The following is a 24,916-nucleotide window of genomic DNA, read 5'->3' as shown; positions in this document are numbered from 1 at the left end:
TGTTGTATGCCACTCATACGAAAAAAAATAAAGAATAATAGCAAATCTCAGCTAGCGACATGCTATCAGGAAACGATAAGAAGCATTTCAGCCCTAAGCCACAGCTGTGTTTTGTGCCTGTGTATCATAAAGGCCTGCTAGACTGGCTGTCTAAATGAGTAGTCTCTCACCCCTCCCATCCCCTCCCTTTTTTTTTCCTCTCTCCTGTTCTTTTTTTTTTTTCTCTCTCTCTCTCTTCTCTTTTCCTGCTGAGCGACTGCAAAAAGGAGCTTTACACTTCTGTTCAGCTGTGCTTCACCCTAACGTCTATTCATCCCAACGTCACTGCTTCCTTTTTTTGCGCTCTGGAGTACAAAAAATACATTAGACCGTTTAACCCCGCAGCATCATCGCTGAAAGGTAGGGGAGCCTGAGCTGCAGTCACTGTCAATGGGAATACCAAAATAATTCCTGCTGGGATTTTAATTGTGCTCTGTTTGTTTTTTATGTGGGGTAGAAGAGCTAAAAGGCCTGCAGTCTGATGGCAGACTGGCTTTCTTGCATATGCTTGCCTGCATCTATTTATAGCAGCCAGCCTGCTCATAACGTCCATATTTATTACAAACAAAAAATGATTTACTATGTGTGTGTATGTATCTACAATGCATGTGTATAGGTGTGTGGAGGTGTATGTACATACATAGATTTACAATTGTGTGACATTCTATTTTTTAAGTTAACCTTCCTTTCTGTGATTTGACTTCAGCAAGTTCTTGCATTAAATAGCATCTGTCAAGTTTGTTCAGCCGCTTGTATATTCTGTTTTTATGTTGTGATGGCACTTTTTTTTCCCCCTGCCTTACTATTCTGAAATTGATATCTGGTGTGTATTGGTATGCAAAGCTTCATAAAAAAATCAATTCAAAATGTTTCTTTTTAATTGAGCTGGTGAAATCAGGTGGGTGTGCATATGGCAAGCTTGATGATCTAGCTGATGAGTTAACTCCTTTATTGCCAGAGGCTATGTTTTCCTATATAACTTTTCTATTTTATGACAGATGCATATGATTCTTCTTCCTGTTTTTGCTGCATGACTCTCGCTGAGATCATTATGGAAATGTTCTGCTAAGAGTAGTACATTGTTTTTGTGTGCATAGCTTCAGGAGCAGCACTTGTCTGGTGTTATGGAAGGGTCAGCAGTCAATGATATGTTGTTCCTTTAGGCCTGAGAGATATCTCTTAGTGTAAACATACTGACACTTTCTGGGGTTTATCTTCTGGCTGCCTGCAGTACAATAGGGCACAAGGTGAACGCTGATGAACTGTACTGCTGCAACGGAATTATCTGGTAAAGATAATTACCATCAGCAGGCTTATTGATGGCTGTCAAATGGAATGATTAATGCTCGCCATCCTGTTTGCTGTAGCATGTTGTTTTGCCATTTGGATATTTCAGATTTTGTGTTTACTTTGGTAGCATGTTAGCAATTTCCATATTGTAATGAAATGTAGTGTGCAGGTTGTGTGTAATGGAATGCGTAGGAGAGATAACAGAAATCATATATAGAGGTTGTTTCAACAGAAAAAGAAGGTCCTTATTTGCCCTTAACCTCCTTAGCGGTAACCCCGTGTGTGACACGGGGTAAGCCGCCGGAGGGTGCCGCTCAGGCCCTGCTGGGCCGATTTTCATAATTTTTTTTTTGCTGGACGCAGCTAGCACTTTTCTAGCTGCGCCAGCACCCCGATCGCCGCCGCCGCGCGCCCGATCGCCGCTATCCGGTGCGGCGCGCGGCACCCCCCCCCACCCCCAGACCCCTGCGCTGCCTGGCCAATCAGTGCCAGGCAGCGACAAGGGGTGGATCGGGTCTCCCAATGACGTCCCGACGTCGCTGACGTCGGTGACGTCATCCCGCCCCGTCGCCATGGCGACGGGGGAAGCCCTCCAGGAAATCCCGTTCTTTGAACGGGATTTCCTGATCGCCTATCGCCGGAGGCGATCGGCGGGGCTGGAGGGATGCCGCTGAGCAGCGGCTATCATGTAGCGAGCCCTGTCCTCGCTACATGATTTAAAAAAAATAAATAAAAAAAAAACTGCTGCGCTGCCCCCTGGCGGTATTTTTCATACCGCCAAGGGGGTTAAAGGCCGTATTGTACAACTAGCATTTCAGTCTGGATTTGAAAGGAAAGTCAGAGAGAGGACAATGTTGCAGAGCATATTTATTTTATGTTTGCATTTGCTATGCTGGTCCACTCACCTGACACCTTTAGGCCTCATTCAGATGAGAGGCTGAGCAGTTCATAGTCCTGTCGGCCTAATTGTTGCGCTGACATGCAATAGTATTACAGGGTGAAAGAGGGCCACGACATGTTGCGTCTGAGCATGGCTGCGGCCACGCTCAAGTTTGAGTCGTTGGGGGGGTTCCTGTCCAGCGCTGGTACCGAGAGTTCACAAGTGCCCAGCTGGTGCAGGAAAGCAGCTGATAGGTGATGAATTCACCGCCTGTCAGCTGCCGCTCTGAAAGAGGCCTTAGACTAGTTGCACACTGGGGCATTATATTGCGTTATAATGTGCACATAACACAACCAAAACCATTTGCTGTGGCATGCGATGTAACGCACGCAAAGAAGCCATGTGCACCTTCATTGAATTACATAGTGCGCGTCAACATGTGCGCTTCTAGCAACGCACTGCATGTTCTGCCTTGTAACAACAGAATCCGTTGCATCGCAGGGCAAATAATTAGATATGAACTGTTTATAGACTTTGAATCACACCACGTTACAATGAGCTAAATGTGCCCTTTAGGCCTGGGGCACACTAGAACGCTTTGGAGTGATTTTGGACTTTTGAGAATCGCCGCTTGTACAAAATGTTTGCTAATGCAAGGCAATGGTGTTGAATCCACTAGAGCGATTTGCGATTTTGGAAATTGCAATCGCTGGACATGCAGCATTTTGGGAGCTTTTGTTCTCACATCCGTAGTATATAAGTTAGCATAATTTCTGGAAAACACAGCTGCAATCGCCTGCAAAGCGCTTACACAAAACACTAGCAATTGCGATAGCATTTTGGGATTTCTAGTGTGTCCCAGGCCTTACAGTGTGTGAATGTGAAAGTACCCTGAGTCACAGATGCAGAACAAGCATGCTTATCAGTTTTCACAACTTCAATGGCAGCATGCTTGTTCCAGATGTGTGACTCAGAGACTAGTGATGATCATGTCTAGGAGAACTCCTGTAGAAGCATGTGATTTGCTTGATCAGCTGATTTGCTGTGATCACATCCTGCTTTAGCACATGATCATGATTAGCAAATCAGAGATTTACATATCTATCTCCTGACCAAACTGATCATGCTTCTCCACAAGTTTTCCTAGACATCATTTTCACTATCAGAAACTAATGAAGCCAAAAGTTCAAAATGTCAGTCTGGGAACTAGCAACCATGAGGGAGTAAGGCTCCGTTCCCACTATGGCTTCAATTCACTAAGCAGGTTAGACTAGTCTACAGATGGTTTTTAGTTTACTGGTGGTTTGGTGTAATGTTTTAGACCTGTTTTTAGACCTAGTCTAACATTTAGTAATAACACAATTCACAAAGGAAAACAAGGAGTAACCACGCCCACTTTTTCTGACAGAGATGAGATCAGCTGATTTCTGTTGGTAAAATAATTCTGTGAGGTATTTTAGACTAGAGGATGGAACCTTTTGAATGAATTATGCAGGAGTTTAATTGTATGCAGAGTAGAGCTCATCAGAGGAGAAGGATGTCAGTCATAGCCACTTGTTTGTGAATTTCATCTTTTGATTTCCCCTGCTTTACCCACCTATCTACCTAATGGTTTAGACCAGGTCTAAAACAGGTCTAAACATTTGGTAATAGTGAATTCCCATTTGATGCAACTGACCAAACCATCAGTAGACTAAAAAAACATCTGTAGACTAGTCTAAACTGCTTAGTGAATTGAGGCCATATATCACATGTGGCCAGCAGGAGTAGACATTATAATGTCCACTGATTAGGCTATATGCTATACGGAGGGACGCATCTGCCCAGGATTATCACTGTCTGCACATAAGTGCGGTCCGCTTACTGCATCTGATTCCACGGGTCCGATGCAGCGTGACAAGTTTGAATGCCTCCTAATCGCAAAATAGGTGCTGTTCACTCGATGAGAGGAGAGCAGACCAAAAATGTCCGCTCTCTGCTGTAGTGGGAACAGAGCCTCAGGGTGGTAGCCTGCATGATCCTTTCATAATGGGTTTCCTTTAGGCCTGGGACACACTGGCAGTGCTTGTGATGGATCGCAAAGTACCAGCGTTTTCCAAAATTGCGGGAGGCCACAATTTTAAAGTGATTTCAGGGATTGCTCAAAAAATGCTGCAGCCTGATTGATGAGCGGAAGCTCAGAAATGGAACTATCAGGTTTCACTGCCACAGCACCTTGCCATTTGCCATGGTCCCAGGCCTTAGGGTAAGTTTAACACTGCATACGTTGTGGTGCATTGCAACAGACAATAATTATTTCTGGATGCACAATGCAACCTGTATAGTGTAAAAGTAGCCTTAGGCTGAGTCCACACCAAAAATCCCAATGGCTAGCACTTAGCGATTGCGACTTTCAGTGTGATTTTTGAAGGAATGTGCATTTTTGTACATTACCAGCTGAATCCCTCCAAAAAAATGCTACATGCAGCACGTTTGTGATTTTTAACAATGCTGCTTTGGGAAGATCCTTATAGGGTTACGTTAGCCAAGCATTTTTAAAAATGCGGTTGCTTTGATGGTGTGAACCAGCCCTATATGTGTATATGTTGTGACAGAAGTATGGTAGCTGACTGCCTTCTAAAAAGTGTTTATTTTGATGTAACACTAGATTACCATAATCCTCTCAAAATCACTCCCCTCAAACGAGTGAGTTGATCAGGTGCTCTGACATTCCTAATCTGCATGCTTGTTCCAGCTGAATCGCTCAACAAGCATTTTGGCCAGAGGACTGACTTAACAGACAGGCATATAGCATGTTAATAAGAAGGCAGTCAGTAGTAGCTTCCTCTTTCTCTTGTGACAGATGTACTGAATATCCATCAGACAGTGTTAACCCCTGAATGAAGCTGATAGTGAGGTCTGATAATGGAATCTGCATGGCAGATGGCTCTGGTGCATCATGTCTCATGTTGTGCAAGAAGGTTGTTATGCTACGGAAGCATTTGCACAGCTGGGGTACAAGTTCTTTTAGACTAGGAGCAAACTTGCGTTGCTGATTTTGCTGGTGTTTTGGGGGTTTGCAGAACCCTATGTTCCATTTCATTTTTTGCACGCAATTTCTGTGATTGGTAATGATTTTTCAGATTGCAGTAAAATATCTTTCAAACGGTAGTGCAGGTGTCATGTGGGAAAAATCAAAATGCGGTACTTATCCGTTAGCCGGGCGCATCCGGCAGGTGGCGCTGTTGTAGCGAATTTCTTTCATGCTTAGTTAACGTAGTGCTGTGTGAATGGAAGCGCCGCAGGTGGCGCTAATTACATTGATACGGCACATAACAATAACGGTGTTAATGGGAACTAATATGTATTTCAAGTGGCCGGAACTGTTACTTAATGCAATTAAAATGAAGGCGGCGGCAATGTAACAGATGAAGCCGCCGCCTTCGTCTGTTCTTCGTCTTCTTCTCCCCCTTTGCCCTCCTCTGGCTTCTATACAATGCTGGCAGCTGGGGGGGGGGGGACACGCGTGTCCCCCCAGAGTCGTTCGTCGCAAGAAAACAAACAGGATTCCCTTCCGCGACGAACGACTCTGGGGGGAGACGCATGTCCCCGCAGGCTGCCAGCATTGTATAGAAGCCAGAGGAGGGCAAAGTGGGAGAAGAAGACGAAGAACAGACGAAGGCGGCGGCTTCATCTGTTAAATTGCCGCCGCCTTCATTTTAATTGCATTAAGTAACAGTTCCGGCCACTTGAAATACATATTAGTTCCCATTAACACTGTTATTGTTATGTGCCGTATCAATGCAATTAGCGCCACCTGCGGCGCTTCCATTCACACAGCACTACGTTAACTAAGCATGAATGAAATTCGCTACAACAGCGCCACCTGCCGGATGCGCCCGGCTAACGGATAAGTACCCAAAATGCTGTCTGATTTTTAAATTGTGGCAAGAGAAGTGAATGCAAAAGGAGGATGAATGCTAACGACGTGCGATTCTGGAGCAGGCCATTGAAATAAATGGCTAGTGTGGCAGTGTGCATTTTGTGGCTTATGGAAGGTGCAGGATTGGGCAAGATTCTGATAAGTGTGTATGCTCACCACACACACCATACAATTCTGATTGTACAGATTTACCACATCCTTGTACTATTAGGGCCAACAGATTGAAAATACTTTGAAAGGATTGTTTCGATAAAACTGTTATACCGCATAAGTGGTAAGATTGAACAAGCAAAATTATATGGCCAGGTTTGCAAGAGAATTTTCATTTTGCAGACAATCAGTGAAGGCAACAAAGTAAAGAGTTGGTAATATGCAGCGGTGTAACAACCACCCTTGGGGGCCTCACCTACTTTTTCCACATTTATTTGGCAAATTTGTACAGGGAGCCACATACATTCCCTGCTTCCAGCACTGTCTATGATCTACTCCTCTCTCTGCAGAGCGCCACCCAATGTTCATCCCCATATGTTTGTGAAGTTGGCAGTGCAGAGGGAGATGGCATAGGAAAGCAACTGCAGGGGGAAATAGCCAATGCTGGGAGGAGATTACTATACTCAGGGGAGGGAAATGGCACTGTGAGGAACGTGGCTATACTGGGTGGGGGGAGGGGGGGGGGTTGTTATTAAAATGACATTCCTAGCAGGAGACATTGCTGCACTGCGGGAGAGATGTCACTGCTGGTGCAGTGGGGAATTGTTACACAGGGGGGACATAATCATTCCTATGAGGAAAAGAGGGCTTCATGGTAACCATGCATTCTTTATGGAACCATAGTGGTTGCACTTGTTGTGGTGGTAAAGACGGGTCATGGTAGCTGCATTTTCTATGTGACCTTTGACCATAGTTCACACCACAAGAGGAGGAATACATGGTTAAAGAGAGGATTAGATAGGCATATAGAGTGAGGGTTGATTGTAGTTCCATCCCTGTTGGCAAAAGTTTGCAAACCAATTTTGGGTGACATTGGACCATATTGAGGGTTGAGATTGGACCATATTGAGGGTTGTTGAAGAGTTCATGAATTAGCAATTGTACTATTTTATTTATGTGCATGCAATACTAGTACCTTCATCATAAATCCAGAATTACCTGGATTAATTAAAAACATTTCTACTGCGGTTGAGTACCAGCCTGTTGTCATACTGATGCTTTTCCACCAACCTTTCAGCGACTTTTGCTAAAGTCCGTTGTGACCCAGGCAAAGGTTGCAACATTTTGCTTCTATGTCAGATTTGCAGGATCGTGTGTTCTCCACCCTTGGCAAACCTTGCTTAGTCAGGCCTTTTGTACTGTTGTCTGTTGCCATTTTATGTGCCGAGTTCAACCACAGAAACTTCAGCTTGTTAAAATCTAGTTTTAGCCAGCTGATTCACAGCTACATTGGTAACATTGTTGTCTGTTGATCTTAATGTCCTGAATTTCAAATGACAACTATAGCTAAATATAATCTGTACAGCACTGTTAGGATCACTAAGGACCTCAGTAGTAGGCCTGCAGCCCACTAGCAGCGCTTTTCTAAGTGCTTTTACTAATATAATGCTATTTGGTATTTAAAAAGAAATCACATCCCTTGAGCAGGATCACACCCATAGTATTACATTAACAAGAACTTCACAAATCACAAGCGCTTAAAAAAGCACTGCTAGTGGGTTCCAGGCTGTAGTGCTTAGAAGAAGTAATGTATGTCACATGCAATGCTGGGAATTTGACAGGATGCACCATATTTTGGTGATGGTGAGGAATAATGATACAATAATACAATAATAACATTTGTAAAGCGCTTTTCTCCCATAGGACTCAAAGCGCATAGCTGTGTCTCAGATTAATACAGGGTTTCAGGCTGGGTTGTGTTACAGAGGGGATAGTCAGATGTTCATGAATGCCAGACTGAAAAGGTAGGTTTTCAGTTTAGACTTAAATGTTTCCAGGGATGGGGCTGTCCTGATTGGGTGTGGCAGGGAGTTCCAAAGTGTAGGGGCAGCATGACAAAAGGCTCTGTCTCCAAAGGTTTTGAGGTGGACTCTGGGGGTGACCAAGGTGTTACGTCCTTTTGATCTAAGAGTGTGGGGGGTGTGATGTAGTTGCAACAAGTCCTTCAGGTATCCAGGGCCCAGATTGTGCAAGGATTTGAATGTCAGTAAGCCAATCTTAAACAGAATTCTCCATTTTATCGGTAGCCAGTGGAGTGAGCTCAGGGTTGGTGTTATGTGGCAATGGCGGGGTTGGCTCGTTAACAGCCTTGCGGCGGCATTCTGTACTAATTGCAGGCGGCGTAAGTCTTTCTTATGCAGGCCTGTGTAGAGGACGTTGCAGTAGTCTAACCTTGATGTGACGAAGGCATGAACTAGGGTTGGAAGATCCTCTGAAGGAATTAGGTGTTTAATCCTTGCAATATTCCTTAGGTGAAAGAAGGAATGTTTCACAACAGCTGAGATTTGATTCCTGAAGCTTAATTTCCCATCAATCAGTACTCCTAGGCTGCGCACACAGTCTGGGCTGTTCAGGTCTGAGCTCCCTATCCTTAGCGGTGTTGGTTGAGACTGGAGCTGCTTTGCTGTTGAGCCCTGGCCCTCGATAACAAGAACCTCAGTTTTGTCAGCATTAAGTTTTAGCCAATTATTATTCATCTACTCCTGAAGCTCAGCTAAGCATGCGTTTATTTGTGGAGTAGGGTCTGTGACGTCAGGTTTGAATGACAAATATAGCTGGGTGTCATCAGCATAGCAATGATATGTCAGGCCATGTTTTTGTATGATTTCTCCAAGTGGCAGCATGTATATGGTGAACAGTAAAGGGGAATGATGTTCTCTCTTCTCCAGCCCAGAACATTCTAAACCATTGATGAACTGACACATCCATCTTCTCAGGGTTGCTTTGTGGTGCCATGCCATTTAACTGGACACAGGAAATTGAGGACAAACACAACCAAATATTTGTCTACATATGAATAAATGTCAGCCCCCACATGTCCTATCCTGTCTATGACCTCTTCTCTCCACAGACCCACACATAGTACACACTACCCTTCACTTAATGCCAAACAACCTTTCATGCAACCTTGAGGAGGAAATATTGATTTTTTTATTTTTTTTTTACAGTAGCATTCATTATTTAAAAAACTATAATGGCTGAAAACTGAATAATAATAATTTTTTTTCCAAATGTTTTCCTATTTTCCCATTAAAACACATTTAGAATAAAATAATTCTTGGCATAATGTCCCACCTAAAGAAAGCCTAATTGGTGGCGAAAAAAACAAGATATAGTTCATTTCATTGTGATAAGTAATGATAAAGTTATAGACGAATGAATGTAAGGAGCGCTGAAAGGAGAAAATTGCTCGGATGCTGAAGGGGTAAAACCCCTCAGTTGTGAAGCGGTTAAAAATGCACAGCTTGCAAATGCAATTCAAACTCTTGAAAATGCAATTGACATTTATATGCAGTTTTTTCCACATTATGTATTTTTTTTAATGGGTATCACTTTCCTTTGGGTTGGGACCAGGATCTTGCGCAAATAAATTTCAAACATTGGGCTCTATTCACAAAACTTCTCATAAATGACTTATTTATTACCTGTTTGATAAAAATAACCTTTCAGCATATTTACAAGCAAAATAGTCACTCAAAGTAACATTTTCCTGATCAACTGCATTTCAATATTTATTTTCTTACCTTAATTATTTGATATGTTTGCTCTTTGGGAGCTTAAAAAAGTAACTTAGATAAAGTGAAAACAGGTGAAAAAGCATTGAAAATCATGCCCAATGTGTTCTTTCCCCATGAAAGCAGTTCAGAGGTGCTAAACGCATTCTTAATCAATTTGGTTTTTCCCATTACAGTGCTGGAATCCTGCATTGACTTCAGCCTATGAATTAGAGAGATAATTAGCATAACGCCTTGACTGACAATCCAAATATAAAAGTCACCTTGAGAAACAATAGGCTCTGCCTAGGAGCTCTTGCTTATCTTTAAAAACACGTTCTGGTAGGCCATTTATACTGATGGCAAGAAACATATCCATTCAGGACTAAATATATATAAAGAGCACAGTGCTAGGAATAGCTAAGGTACTGCACAGAGCCCTGAAGTCACAGATGTCTGATAAAGGACCAGAGTTTAAGGAATTCGTTCACTGTCGTTAATGGGTGTGTCTGCATAGTTTGTGTTTATTTTTGAAAGATAAATGCTCATGTTTGAGTAAGTAAAGGATAACAGAAAAGTAATGCTGTTTTAAAATAATAAATAACAAATTGCCATAAAATTACTTATTTAACCCTCAGACTGCCACTGACACTGATAGGCATTCCTGTTCTTTCGCATCCATACACCACAAACGTCTGAAGGCATTTTAGTACAACTGGTATTGTTTAAAAGGAAATTAAATAGGGCAGCCTCCATATCCGTCTCACTTCAGTTGTCCTTTAAACATTTTCACAATCCTGTGTGCTGCAGAACTGTGTGAAGACACATCTGCCATAAAAAAAAAAAATACTTGTTGGTAATAGTGATGGCCGAACATCAAAACTTTGTATTCGCAATTTACTGCTAATGTTTGCAAACCGACTGTTTAATGAGCAGGCGAACTTTAAAACTTTCAGGGCATCTCTGCAGTCACTTATTCTTTAAAAAAGGTTTAAAAAGTGTACCAAAACCTGGACAGCGGCATGCTGGAGGAGGATCAAGAGCGAAATAGTCACCAAAAAATACATATTTTGCAAAAATGCTTTTTAATGGTTATTCTGGAAGTTTTTTATGGCCGCCAATTTTAACGGTTAATAGCAAAGCTCCCATACATGCTAGAAACACCAAATTTGCAGTGCATCCTAACCTTCCTTGCATTATGATTATTTCCAGATTTAGGCTACTTTCACAGTGGGACGTTGCGTTTTGATGCAACGTTAAAGTTGCAATGCAAACTAACAACGCAACGTCCCAAAACTGTCACAACGCAACTCTATGACCTGTTATCGTCGCATACAGAAGGCATACAGGTAATGAAAAGCATGCTTCCAGGTCATTACTGAGCATGTGCAAACAGTCCAACGTAGTTAATAACGTGTATAACGCACAGCATGCAGCACTTTCTAATAATGCTACACGTTACACACAAATCTTGCACTGTGAATGTTGAACAGACTTAGTATTGCTGTGCGTTAGTCCACGTTAAAACATTTTCTAATGTGCGACTTTAACGTCGCACTGTGAAAGAGGCCTTAGGGTCTAAAAGCCGTGCAATTTTTTCACTAACTTTTATGCCCTAAAAACAAGAACAGAAAACATACCACAGAGAGATCTGCTGCAGCTTCTGCATATAACTCACTAATTTGGGCATACACGAGTCGATCCGGCGGCCGAACCGCCGCCGGATCGACTCCCACGCGTGCGCGGGGATCGATTCCCGCTCGTCCCCGTCGGCGTTCTTTATCAGCCGCTCGATTTCCCGCTATTGTCCCCCGGCGGGGATCTAGCGGGGAATCTATCCGGCAGGTCATCGGACCTGTCGGATATTATCAATTGAGCCATCATAAGTCTGCGTTAACTGCCGTGTATGCCCAGCATAAAGCACGAGATTACTGCTCTGAGCTGTGGATTTCCATTCTCAGCCTGACTCGGGATTACCTTAAAGCTAGAGGAAAAAAGTATATATATTTAAATGGGGTAAAATGACAGATAATGCATCAACGTGTGTGTGTGTGTGTGTGTGTGTGTATATATATATATATATATATATATATATATATATATATATATATATATGTTCAGAGTGTGGAAAATACCCCGCCCCCCCAAAAAATGATGTGGCGTCCACCCTCCAGGACCTCTCTGACCACTTGTCACCCATGCAGGCTGGGATAGCCAGATAGCCTCGCACCCTGAGCTATAGAGGAAGTGGGACCGATGACACCTGGAGGGGGGGGGGGGTCATGGTGGCATCTGGGAATCCCCTTTAAGAAGGGGTCTCCTAGATGCCCACCCCCTCCCCAGGTGAAATAAGTATGGGGTTACCCATTTCCACAAAAGGTTAAATTGCAATAAAAATACAACCACAAAAAAAGTCCTTTAACCATTTATGCCGCCTGGATGTGATCCTCACGTCCAGGCGGCTGCCTATGCGCCCTTAGGCGCGCTTCGTGGGCGGTGGCGGCCATGCCTGTGCGCCCCTGTGCTGCCCCCCGATAGCCCTGAGATCAATGAATGGGAATATAATTCCCATTCATTGATCTATGTCCCCGGCAGAAAAACCGACGGCCTCTTATCAGAGGCCGCGGTCTTTCTGAAAAAAAAAAAAAGTTTCCCGTCCTCTTCTCGCTTCCTGGAAGCGAGAAGGACCAAAATGAAATAAAAAATCTCAAGCTGCCCATCTTGTGGCCAAATAGTAAAACTACATCTACATATATTTTTCAATACAGAAAACGCACATTATTACATTTAATATTAACTGTTTATTTCCCACACCAAATGTTACACAAATAAAATTTTTAATGGAAAAAAAAATTACAATTAAAAAAAACAAAACAACATAAATAGTTACCTAAGGGTCTGAACTTTTTAAATATGCATGTGAACAAAATATATTACGAAAATGTTTTAAATTATAAGCTTGTAAATAGTGATGGACAAAATTTAAATGGTGTAATAACTGAGACAAATGGGCTAATAAAATACATAGGTTTTAATTATGGTAGCATGTATTATTTTAAAGCTATAATGGCCAAAACTGAGAAATAATGATTTTTTTTCATTTTTTTTCTTAATATTCCTGTGAAAATGCATTTAGAAAAAAATAATTCTTAGCAAAATGTACCACCCAAAGAAAGCCTAATTGGTGGAGGAAAAAACAAGATATAGATCAATTAATTTTGATAATTATTGATAAAGTTATGAATGGGAGGTGAAAATTGCTCTGTTGCATAAGGTGAAAAATCCCCGCGGGCTGAAATGGTTAATATTCTTAATTAACCATAAATTCATATCTTTCAAAAAAAGTTCCCAGACCAATATGCTCTGGTTACCTTGATTGAAGATATCCGCTGGCCACCGCTACACATGCCACTATATTAAGTATAGCTAGAGCCTAAGCATCTTCAAATTTCCCTCCAAGGCTCCCCATTGATCTGTTAATAGACTAATGGGGAGCCCCGGTGGGAAATTTTAGAGATGCTCAGGCTCTAGCTATTCTTATTATAGCTAGAGCTCCATCCATGTGGGGCTCATGCTCTCCTCCCCACCCACTGCACCTATCGTGCCCACCCACGCCATCACCCTGGAGCACCTACAGCACCCTGATATCAGATGTTTTCCCTTTATAGTAAACTCCAGGGGACCAGGAAAAGTAGTTTACTATATCAGATGTTTACTATATCAGAATCGGTCATACATTGTTTATTCATACAGACTCATTTGCTAGGACCTGAGGACTGGGTTTACTATATCCAGTGCTTTAGTTTACTATAGTGAGATTCTACTGTAGTTATTTTAAGTCCTGTGGGAAATAACCAGTCCAGAGTGCAACCTTTGCTGTAAGTATTGGACAAACTGTCAGAGAATTGTTGTTTCTCAGTGTAATGAAATGTGAAACACTGTTATCTAATTAAACCTTGTTTGTATCAGGCTAGTATTGTTACATTTCTGATATTTTCTAGGCTAAAAGCAGTCCATCATTGTATCCAAAGAACTGTGTTGAAACAGTAGAGAGTAGGGACTGGAGAATCTTGATAAAAATTAATTCTTGGAGCCCGTGTCTTGTATTCCAACACTGAGTAGTTAGAGTATTCCGATAGGCCTCTTTCACACTGTAGGCTGAAGGCGGTGAATTCAGCACTTGTCAACTGCTCTTGTGCACCAGCTTGGGTGCTTGCAGGTGGATAGTGGAGAGACGACCACTGCATTGAGTCATATCTCAGCACGACATGGCGTGTGTTTTATACTTTCAGGTAAATACATCGGGCGTCAAACACAATCGTGTGGTTACAAATGCTGACATTAGACTGCATGAAAGAGCAGCCAAAAAAGGGCTTGTGGCTGGCAGATAGGAGGCTGAACCATCTGACAAGTGCACAGTTCAGTCTCTCACCTGAAAGAGGAATCAGGGTAATGGTCTCATTGAGGCATTGTTTTTATACCTACAACTCAACTAAAAGTGTCCAGTGGAAACTAAATTAAAAGCATGCTTTACAAATGTTGATAATGCTTGTCGTTAAATCTTTGTATCTCTAAGGCCTCTTTTCGCTGCCAGGTAATGCCACCGTGGTCCATATGCACTTGAATTTTTCTCATGAGTTTTCTCCCAGGAGATCATTTTTCATCTTCTATTTAAAATAACTTCCCAGCACTTTTTAACTGAAAAAGTACTGAGAACTAGGTGAAAGAGTAATATCAAAATGCTTTTAAGTATTTTCATGCTTTCTGGTGGATTAAAAAGCATTTTACTGACAAGTTTAAAAATATTACCTGGGAGAAAACTCAGGAGAAAAAGTTAATTGCAAATGGCCCTGTGTGTCAAACATGACACCCGTGGGGCCCGACTAGCAAGCAGCTCAACCAATCACGGGAGAGGCTTAAAAGAGAACGTCAGCATTGTCTGTCTGTTAAGTTGCATCAACTTGGCCATTGCAAAGTCAAATTTCCAGCTTCAAATCTTTTGCACTGTGTTTTGAGTTTGTATCTTTTGCTGTTGTTTAGGTGCGTTTTCTCTGGTTAACTTCCAATACCCAGACACACTGTATACTGGTAGGTTATTGGCTGGTAACCTGCTGTGTGGTAATTGGAGAAAATCCAGTCAATGCTACTTCAGCACAACACCATGGAAAGTCTGTCTGATGAAACAAGGCCAATGGGCAGAAAACATTACTTTGAGGAGTTTGTGAGGTAATTGCTTGGCTGGCTGTAAGTACTTGCTGGCCTACAATTAGTACAACTACCACAGTACAATGTTCAACCAGGGAAATAATTGATACTTCCCTCATCAATCAAATTGGAAACATTGATCATTTTTCTGCTGTGCACCAGTCAGTGTCAGTATTCCACAGATATAATATTTGTGATGGTACATACACACGCTCAACCAAACTGCCTGATTATCAGTCATCTGACTTGAGTCTGTTGGATGACAATCAGGCATGGGTGCACATGCAAACAATTAAACAACCAACTGATAACAGGAGGTTTGCCCGATCCAACCATCGGATCTACTCAGCTAATGAGCTAATATAGTGCAGTTGGCTATGTATGTACAAGACTTTTGAATTACTTGTACTTGTTTTGAATGCGGCCATGTTGTGCAGACCCTCATTTTACTTGCGTGCACAGTATATAAATTAAAGCAAGCAATTGACAGCGCTCCTAGGCTGCAAATGAAATGAAATAAACAGAGGCGTGCAAATCCCCCCCCAGGGGCGAATATACACACCTAGAGTACAAATCATATGCAAATTATGCACTTATCTCTAATCTAAAAATTTGAATGCAAACTGAAGCACATGGATGCAGCTAGCCGTGAGTATACTTAAGTTTGTTTTGTACAGCAGGAGAGATTGGCAGTGCTTACAGACAGACGCTGCACCCAAATGAATACAGAAGTGTGTAAATTAGCTGGTTGTTTGGTCATGTGGATGTACAGGTTGTGTCAACATCTTGTTGTGCGTTTGGTTATGTCGTCATGTTGGTTGTGCGCTTGTTGGACATGTGTATGAGGTTACCCTACAGAATGACTCAAGTCCAACTGCAGAGAAAAAAAGATAAGATTACTTGTGACACAACTATGAAGCAGAGCTGCCTAGGAAAGAAGTAGCCATGGTTTCATCTGTGGTGCTCCCAAGAGGGCAAATAAGCTGGTTCTCCCTAAAGAGGAATTGTCGCACAAATCTTAAAATTTAAAATATATACAAATAAGAAGTACATTTCTTCTAGAGTAAAATGAGCCATAAATTACTCTTCTCCTATGTTGCTGTCACTTACAGTAGGTAGAAGAAATCTGACATCATAGACTGGTTTTGGGTTAGACCATCTCTTCATGGGGGATTCTCAGCATGACCTTTATTCTTTATAAAGACATTCCCTGCAAAATAATTATACAGAGATGCTGACCAGCCTCCCTGCTTGCTGCACACTTTTTGGAAGTTGGGCAGAGCACCTGCCATTCACTAAGTGCGTGTAAAAATAAAGAAAACGCTGAGAACCCCCCCATGAGAAGATGGACTAGTCCAAAATCTGCTGGTAATGTCAGATTTCTACTACTTACTGTAAGTGACAGCAACACAGGAGAAAAGTAATGTATGGCTCAGTTTAATCTGGAAGAAACATATTTTTGTATAGGTTTACATGAATTTTAAATTTTTAGATTTTCGTGACAGAGGTCCTTAAACGAAAGAGTAAAAAGACCTTGGAGAAGCTGCATGTTACGCCACAGCCATTTATAAGGTATTAATGTTGATGAAGAGTCTGTAGCTTAGATTAAACTAATGTATTAATAGGGGAATCCATATTTTTTTTTCTTCTTTTTTTTACACCTCTTTTCTTTTATGCTGAAAGATAGAGGCTGGTATCAAGTATGACTTCAGCTTGATGAATTTCATACAAAGACACTTTAAGGGCTCCTTTGGGTTTTGCAATCCAATTTTGGTTGCTTGCGGATTGCTAAATGCTAAATACTTTGAAAGTGGTGGAAACCACACAGGAATGTTTACATTAGTACACTGTTTGCAAGGGGATTTTTCACAATCCTAATAGTTGGTCATGCTGCATTTTTCTTGTGATTGACAAAGTATAGGAGCACAGGAAAATTGCATAGCAATTTCTATGTCATTTTTCGTATCCCCATCACAAATCGCTATTGAGCCATACATTCGGCGGAATTGCGGTAATATAAATTGATATCACATAGCAACGCAACTGCAGTCATGTTTTTCGGTGGAAAAGGGCCCTAAAAAGTAAACAGCAGATTCTGAAAGCCAGCCTGGAAGATCAGTAGCCATAGTAGCAATTTTTCAATATCTACTTTAACCACTCTAAATTTCATACCCAATAGTTCACTGTTTTCTGCAATAGATCCATTTGCTTATCTACAAATAGAGGCCTAATTGATCTGCTTTGCATATCCTTACTATACAGTGTTTTGAGTCATGGTAAAAGTAGGACACCGGCAAAAGGATCTCCTGTTTACAGGACATTTAAGGCAGAGTGTTTGTTTTCTCAACATGTTTTGTAGATCCACACCTGAGCTTAGAATAGAATGGACTAGTTTAGGCAATTAGGTAATATTTCTTCTCTGATAAAGGTAATAATGAGAAATCCCCATAATTAGTGTGGACCTTGGTAGTTTAGTGATGTCATCTGACAGCATTCTGTAATGTGCAAGTCTTTGCCCTCCACAAACTGAAAGCCCTGACAAACCATATAACTCTGTTTCACTAGCTACATATTGTGAAACTTGCTTCGGAATTTGAAACATTAAAAACAGATCTGAACTATAATTAAAAAAAAAAGAATAGCCTAACTTTCAAGCTGCAACAGAGGTGTCTATGAAACCTTTCTCTCTGAATGCCTGAACTTCCACACCCTGGGAAAGCAGGGCCAGACCCTTGCAGAGGTTCAGGGCTAGTAATTGTAGATGTATCGGTTTGCACTAGATCCATTGCAGTGTGCAGCAAGGCTAAATGGAATTTCACTATTGCAGACAAAATGTGTACCAGTTGCTTAACAATACTGTGCATATTTTTTTCTCTGTGCATGATGTCATCATCATGCACAGAGAAAAATTATACACAGTATTGCTATGCAAGAGTGTTTTTGTTCTTGCATGAGACATGCTTCAAGTCCATCATTAAAATATGTATGCTTGGATTTTAACATGATTGATTGGGTTACAAATACTCAAAATATGTGTCTCTGTCAGACTGGTTTTCAAGAGCTCCAGGGGTCAGTCCTGCTCCTGAATGTTTTGCTTCTACCTTTTTTAAAGGGGAACTATGGCGAAAATTGTAAAATGTAAAATATGTGCAAACATATACAAATAAGAAGTACATTTTTTTTCCAGAGTAAAATGAGCCATACATGACTTTTCTCCTGTGTTTCTGTCACTTACAGTAGGCAGTAGAAATCTGACAGAAGTGACAGGTTTTGGACTAGTTTATCCCTTCATAGGGGATTCTCAGGGATTTATTTATTTTCAAAAGCACTTAGTGAATGGCAGTTGCTCTGTCCAACTACCAAAAAACTGTGCAGAGAGCAGGGAAGCTGTCCAGCATTATTGTTTAAATCCTTTTTAGGGAATGTCTTTATAAAGAATAAAAGCCTTTCTGAAAATCCCCTATGAAGAGATGGGCTAGCCCAAAACCTGTCGCTTCTGTCAGATTTCTACTACCTACTGTAAGTGACAGCAACATAGGAGAAAAGTCATTTATGGCTCATTTTACTCTGGAAAACCGTACTTCTTATTTGTTTGTTTGCACATATTTTAAATTTTACAATTTTTCGCCATAGTGCCTCTTTAAGCACCATTATCAGTAGTGCAGTCAGATTCTTTGTGGGTAATAAGCAGGGTTCTGATCTATTTGGTGCCCCAGACAAAATGATCTGTGTCTTTATGGAGAGTTGGGGGCAGCAAAATGCCCCTGCTGTGGAACCTACAATAACATTAGCCAATGATTACACTGCAGAAGACGCCAGAATGCTGGAGTATATTTTGGAGACTATGGGAAGCTGAAATATAGTGTATTGTGCACTGCAGAATGTTAGAACTAGAGTTGAACTTATACAGAGGACAAAGTATTGCAATTCTGTACAGTAGAGCACACCCCAGGCTTTTTCTTGGATGGTCTGTGCCCAGAAACGGCCCTGGGGATAGGTCGCACAAAGTACCTTGTCAAATCCCAAAAATAGATTCAAACCTTATGTATTTTACAGTGCATTTCAGATTGTTGCAGTTTATTATGAGGCTTCGCACAGTCTGCTCGGTGTGTACCAAGTACAGCATGTCATGTCTTTCAGCCAGCACTCAATTCTTTTCCTCGTTGTATATTTTTTCCCAATAGTTAAAATAGCTTTTTGAACAGAATGTGATCATTCTTTCATTTGGTCGAGGCAGCTATGATCACGTTATGTGCTATTCTGTTAATTTCTATACCTCCCACATGCTTCTGTATTTTTGCTGATAAGCCTAAGTGGCAGATTTGAGACTAAATGGTAGCTGACTTTCCTCGCTCCCATGATTACTGTAACATGTAAGCACCGATCTTCTGGTATTGATTGATGCATGTGCACTCTGCTAGTCACTAAACCTTGCATTACTGTCTGTATTGGAAAACCAGTATGCTTTTATTTATGTTGCAGCATGATAACCTAGCCCATTCCATCTAAATCATCCCTTGTTTGGAAAAAAAAATGCTGTTTCATTTGTTGGGCTCTGAGATGCAAAATGATTCCAAATTCAGGGGTAACTTTAAACATATTTACTGTGAGGTTTATTTCAAGCCTAGCCTCTTATTGATATACCTCTGGAGCAAATTACTAGCTCCCTTACAAAAACTACGTAATTCTTTTGGAAAGTAGTTATTTAAGAAATTTTAAGCACTTTACATTCAAATGGACAACACTAAAAACAATATTTGAAATACTTTATTAATTGAATGTGCTATACAAAACATACCTGTATATATTCAGATCCAAGTTGACTTTGAGTATAAGTCACCCCAAACATTTGACCCTCTTAAGCTAAAATTTGTCATGACTCAAGTACAAGTCGACTCAGGAAAGTGTGCTATTAAGGGCTTCGGGTCCCAAATGCAGCCATAGTAGCTTAAAATGCCCACTCTGCATCACGCACATGGGGGAGACATGAGGGGTCTATAATTGAGTCGGCTTATATTCACCATTGGCGTGCTGATGCCTCGTCTTGTAGCTCCGGTAGTGACATGTTCCCCGGCGATCGGTATTGATCGGTATTGATGATGCCAGGGTCACGCAGTATCATCAACACCTGGCGGCAAACTAATTTGTTTTTTATATTGAATACAATACAATAACCTGTGGGGGGATTCCGAAGATGGATGGGCACCACGTGGTGGGCGGAACAGGACAGGTAATATATATATATATAAATGCACACACGGGGGTGGTACATTTATACAATAGGGGGCAGCGACGAGGCGTCAGGTCCAGCTGACTCCCAAGAAATTTCATGCTGAAATCATTCGGCATTGGCCTGCGGTGTGTGTGCAGAGATCAGAGAGAGATTTGACTCTTAGTTGAATCTGCCCATCATCGCTAGATGTGTGGCCACCTTTACATTCGTATTGGTGCAGGTTGAGCAGTTGCAGCTCGGGAGTGTACATGATCAGAGATTTATTTTGGGGAGTAATTTTGAAATTTAGTTTTGATTTGATTTTAGGCTTCAAGCTTTTTGTTATAATGAAAATGTATACTAGACCCTTGCATGACACATTTTGGTAAGTTACAGGAAAAAGGTTATGAGAATTAACTTTTTAAGTTTTAACAGTTTTAACAAGTTTAAGAGCCTGAGCTACTTTTTGCAATGGTCTGCAATATGGGTGGCCATGTAGCATCTGCATTATTCTCCATGCAATGCGGCATAGCGCAGAAGTCTGCCCATCAGACAATACAGTCTATGCACTGCCTGATGTCCTTGTGTATCACATGCTGAAATGCATTGCTGAAATCCACTCCGCGATGTGAAAGTGTCCTCTGGCCCTAACTTGGATATTGTAAATGCTGCTGATGTGATATATTTAGCTTTTGCAAGACTACTTGATACTGTTCCTCATAGAAGTCTGGCACAGAAGGTGAGAATACGAGCACTAGGAGAAAATGTGTGTACGTGAGTAAACAGCTGGCTAAAGGACAGAAAACAAAGAATATTTGTATATTGATCATGTTCAAAATGGATAACAATTTGCAACATAATACTACATGGAAAAATACTGGGGACAGTTATTTTCCTTTATCCCTGATATAATCGAAAGTTATACTATTTCCTAATGGCAAATTATTAAAAATCAGTAGGATGGTGACAAGTACAATCATGAGATTCCACCAACATCAACAGCCCTTTGTGTTCCTACCTTAGTGAACCTACGGGGGCACAGAAACAATCTGATAGAGATGACACAACAAATGTATCCATTGCAATCCCCCTCTAGAACAGTGCGGATACCGTGCATCCACAACCCACTACCAACAACACTTGATCTTGATGGTGGGCCCCTTTATTGAAGAAAACAAAGAAAAGTGTGTGTGTCTGTCTGGTTATTGTATAAGTCCTGGATCCCAATGAGCAGCTGGACAGTTCTTGTTGTGCAGCTTGCATATGCAGTCTGGGCTCACAACACGTATTCTTTTGAGTTAAAGAAGCAGTGGCTTCCTCCAATATAGTTCCTTGCCCTGACGGGAGTGATCAGTTAGTAACATTTTAATCAGTCACCAAGCAAGTCAAACATATAATAGTTGTACACAAGCCCACCTATTTTATAAATTTTTTTTAGTGGGTGAGGATCGGCACCCGACCCCTCGGCCAACACTGCAAGGCCGTGGCTGTACAGCCTACAGGCTAGGGACGTGTTCTGTTCTTATGCGCTGGGTGGATTGGCACAAGGATGAGGTCAAAGAGGTCAAATGGAGGTCAGGATGAGTGCAGAGCAAAATGCTCTCGGCTGGAAGGCAGTGCAGTGGCTGGATAGCTACTGCCTATAGAGCGTGCCCTAGTGGCTGCAGCTCTGGTGTTTTGAGTCCTCCAGGAGAAAAGTGTGATATAAATGTTCTGTGTCTTGTCTTCTGTGAAATGATCCACAAGACGGATTGCTGGCTGAGAAGCGTCGGGGGCTTCTGTACACATGCTGGATTTTTGGCAGAGGCCATTTAGCAAGTATGAGCTAAAAACCTGAACTTACTAAGGTTATAATGCTAAAAACTACTGCTACTGCAACAAAAGGCACTGCCCATCAATGCTTCTCAGCACATGCTTATGTCGTACATCAGTTAGACCTAATTATTACAATAATGATGTGCATGCCATCCTTCCTTTTGACGTGTGGAAAAAAATGAAGCACATATTCAAGATGAGGTTGCACTCTTGCTTATTATAAATTAACCTTCTAAACGTTCCTTTAATTCCTTCCTTAAAACATGTTTAGCTAAGAATACAATAAAACAATTATTCTTAAAGGGAACCTTAACTGTGGGGGGGGGGAAAAAAAAATTCACTTACCTGGGGCTTTCCCAAGCCTCCTGCAGCCGTCCTGTGCCCGTGCCTGTCCTTCGGTGCCCTCCGGTCTCCCTCTGCGGCTAAGTTTCGTTTTCGGCCGACTGCCAGTCGTCCTCCGGCAAAGCGTCCTCTTCTTCCGCATTCCCCGTCGTAAAGAGCCGTAAAGCACGTCCGCATGACGCGTCTTGCGACTGCCCACTAGCAGTGTGTTGCTAGCGAGGAGTTAATCCTTTGCGGCATTGACTACACATGAATTATGTTTATACTTAGCAATCATACATGCATGGCAAGAAAACGAGACTGCACATTTATGATCTGCCAGTCTGTTAACGACCAAGAACAATCACCACAATCAGCTAAAAACTGTGCCCTTGTTAAGTCCACAAAATACATGTCATTGGCTAAGGCTCACAGTACACACCATATACTTTGCAATATTCTTAGTGAGATAGATGTTAGATTTAATAGAAACTAGTGATTCAGGGGTATAACTATACAGGAACAACCCCTGTGACTGCAGAGGGGCCCAGAACTGTGGATGCCCCAGCTACAATCCATCTCTTCCTCTGGGGTCCATCTTGAAAATCAAGTGTTTTTGTGGCTATACGTGTTATGGGTGTGAAGATCGTGATGGCTATACTTTTTTTATGACCCTTGTATGATGAGGGTCACCAAGGGGAGTCAAGGGAAGGGATGTAAACATTTGAGTGTCCAGTTGTGCTGAGGTGGGGGGTGACATAATTTGTAGCAATACCCCTGCATTTAATGTAAGAAAAATCTATTTAACCACTTGCCGACCGCCCACTGTATATTGGCGGAGGCAAAGTGGCATGGGTCTCTTCCGGGCCGGGGATCGCGCGCATCCGCCGGCAATAGGCTCCGCTCACCCGTGACAACAACCCGCCTGCCGTTCGGAAGCGCCGGCGGGTTGTTAACCCCACGATCGCCGCATACAAAGTGTATAATACAGTTTGTAATGTATACAAAGTGTATTATACAGGCAGCCTCCTGCCCTGGTGGTCCCAGTGTCCAAGGGACCACCAGGGCAGGCTGCAGCCACCCTAGTCTGCACCAAACACACTGATCCTGCCCCCCCCTTCCCTCTGATCGCCCACAGCACCCCTCAGACCCCCCCCCCCCCCCCTGCCCACCCCTCAGACCCCTGTGTACACCCAATCACTCCCCTAATCACCCATCAATCACTCCCTGTCACCATCTGTCAACGCTATTTTTTTAGTTTAGGTCCTAACTGCCCCCTGGGGGCTCCTAATCACCCCCCCCCCTGCCCTCAGATTCTCCCCAGACCCCCCCCCCCCCTGTGTACTGTATGCATCTATCCCCCTGTAATAACTCACTGATCACCTGTCAATCACCCGTCAATCACCCCCTGTCACTGCTACCCATCAATCAGCCCTTAACCTGCCCCTTGCGGGCAATCTGATCACCCACCCACACCATCAGATCGCCCGCACACCCGACGTCAGATCACCTCCCAAGTGCATTGTTTACATCTGTTCTCTCCTTTAAACACCCACTAATTACCCATCAATCACCCATCAATCACCACCTGTCACTGTAACCCATCAGATTAGACCCTAATCTGCCCCTTGGGGGCACCCAATCAACCGCCCACACGCTCAGATTGCCCTCAGACGCCCCCTTATCAATTCGCCAGTGCATTCTTTACATCTGTTCTTCCCTGTAATAACCCACTGATCACCTGTCAATCACCTGTCAATCACCCATCAATCACCCCCTGTCACTGCCACCCATCAATCAGCCCCTAACTTGCCCCTTGCGGGCAATCTGATCACCCACCCACACCATCAGATCGCCCGCAGACCCGACGTCAGATCACCTCCCAAGTGCATTGTTTACATTTGTTCTCGCCTCTAAATGCCCACTAATTACCCATCAATCACCCATCAATCACCCCCTATCAACACCTGTCACTGTTACCCATCAGATTAGACCCTAATCTGCCCCTTGCGGGCACCCAATCAACCGCCCACACGCTCAGATTGCCCTCAGACCCCCCCTTATCAATTCGCCAGTGCATTATTTACATCTGTTCTTCCCTGTAATAACCCACTGATCACCTGTCAATCACCTGTCAATCACCTATCAATCACCCCCTGTCACTGCCACCCATCAGATCAGACCCCTATCTGCCCCTAGGGCACCCAATCACCCGCCCAAACCCTCAGAACGCCCTCAGACCCCAGCCCTGATCACCTCACCAGTGCATTGCTTGCATCTATTCCCCCCCTCTAATCACACCTTGAGACACCCATCAATCACCTCCTGTCACCACCTGTCATCCCCTAGCACACCTACCCATCAGATCAGGCCCTAATTTGCCCCGTGTGGGCTCCTGATTACTTGGCCAAACCCTCAGATCCCCCTCAGACCCCCTTCCGATCACCTCCCCAGTGCATTGATTGCATCTATTTTCCCCTCTAATCACCCCCTGAGACACCCATCAATCACCTCCTGTCACTTCCCTA

At 42.6% G+C, this 24,916-nt stretch overlaps 1 protein-coding gene across 3 annotated transcripts in view; it reads left to right on the top strand.

Annotated features, from left to right (window-relative positions):
* The first annotated feature begins 213 nt into the window (after positions 1-213).
* Positions 214-24,916, top strand: part of C6H1orf21 (chromosome 6 C1orf21 homolog) — a 167,152-nt gene continuing 142,449 nt past the window's right edge. For 2 of the 3 annotated variants that reach the window (XM_068240123.1, XM_068240125.1), the window contains exon 1: positions 214-399. The gene's annotated coding sequence lies outside the window, so the exon portion shown is untranslated. The remainder of the gene's footprint in view (positions 400-24,916) is intronic. The other variant, XM_068240127.1, reaches the window with a different exon arrangement.

The sequence above is a fragment of the Hyperolius riggenbachi genome, chromosome 6 (genome assembly GCF_040937935.1).
Source record: "Hyperolius riggenbachi isolate aHypRig1 chromosome 6, aHypRig1.pri, whole genome shotgun sequence".
In the NCBI taxonomy this organism is placed as follows: domain Eukaryota; kingdom Metazoa; phylum Chordata; class Amphibia; order Anura; family Hyperoliidae; genus Hyperolius; species Hyperolius riggenbachi.
Note: the sequence above shows the minus strand (reverse complement) of the source record. Positions and strands in the feature narration are given on the sequence as shown.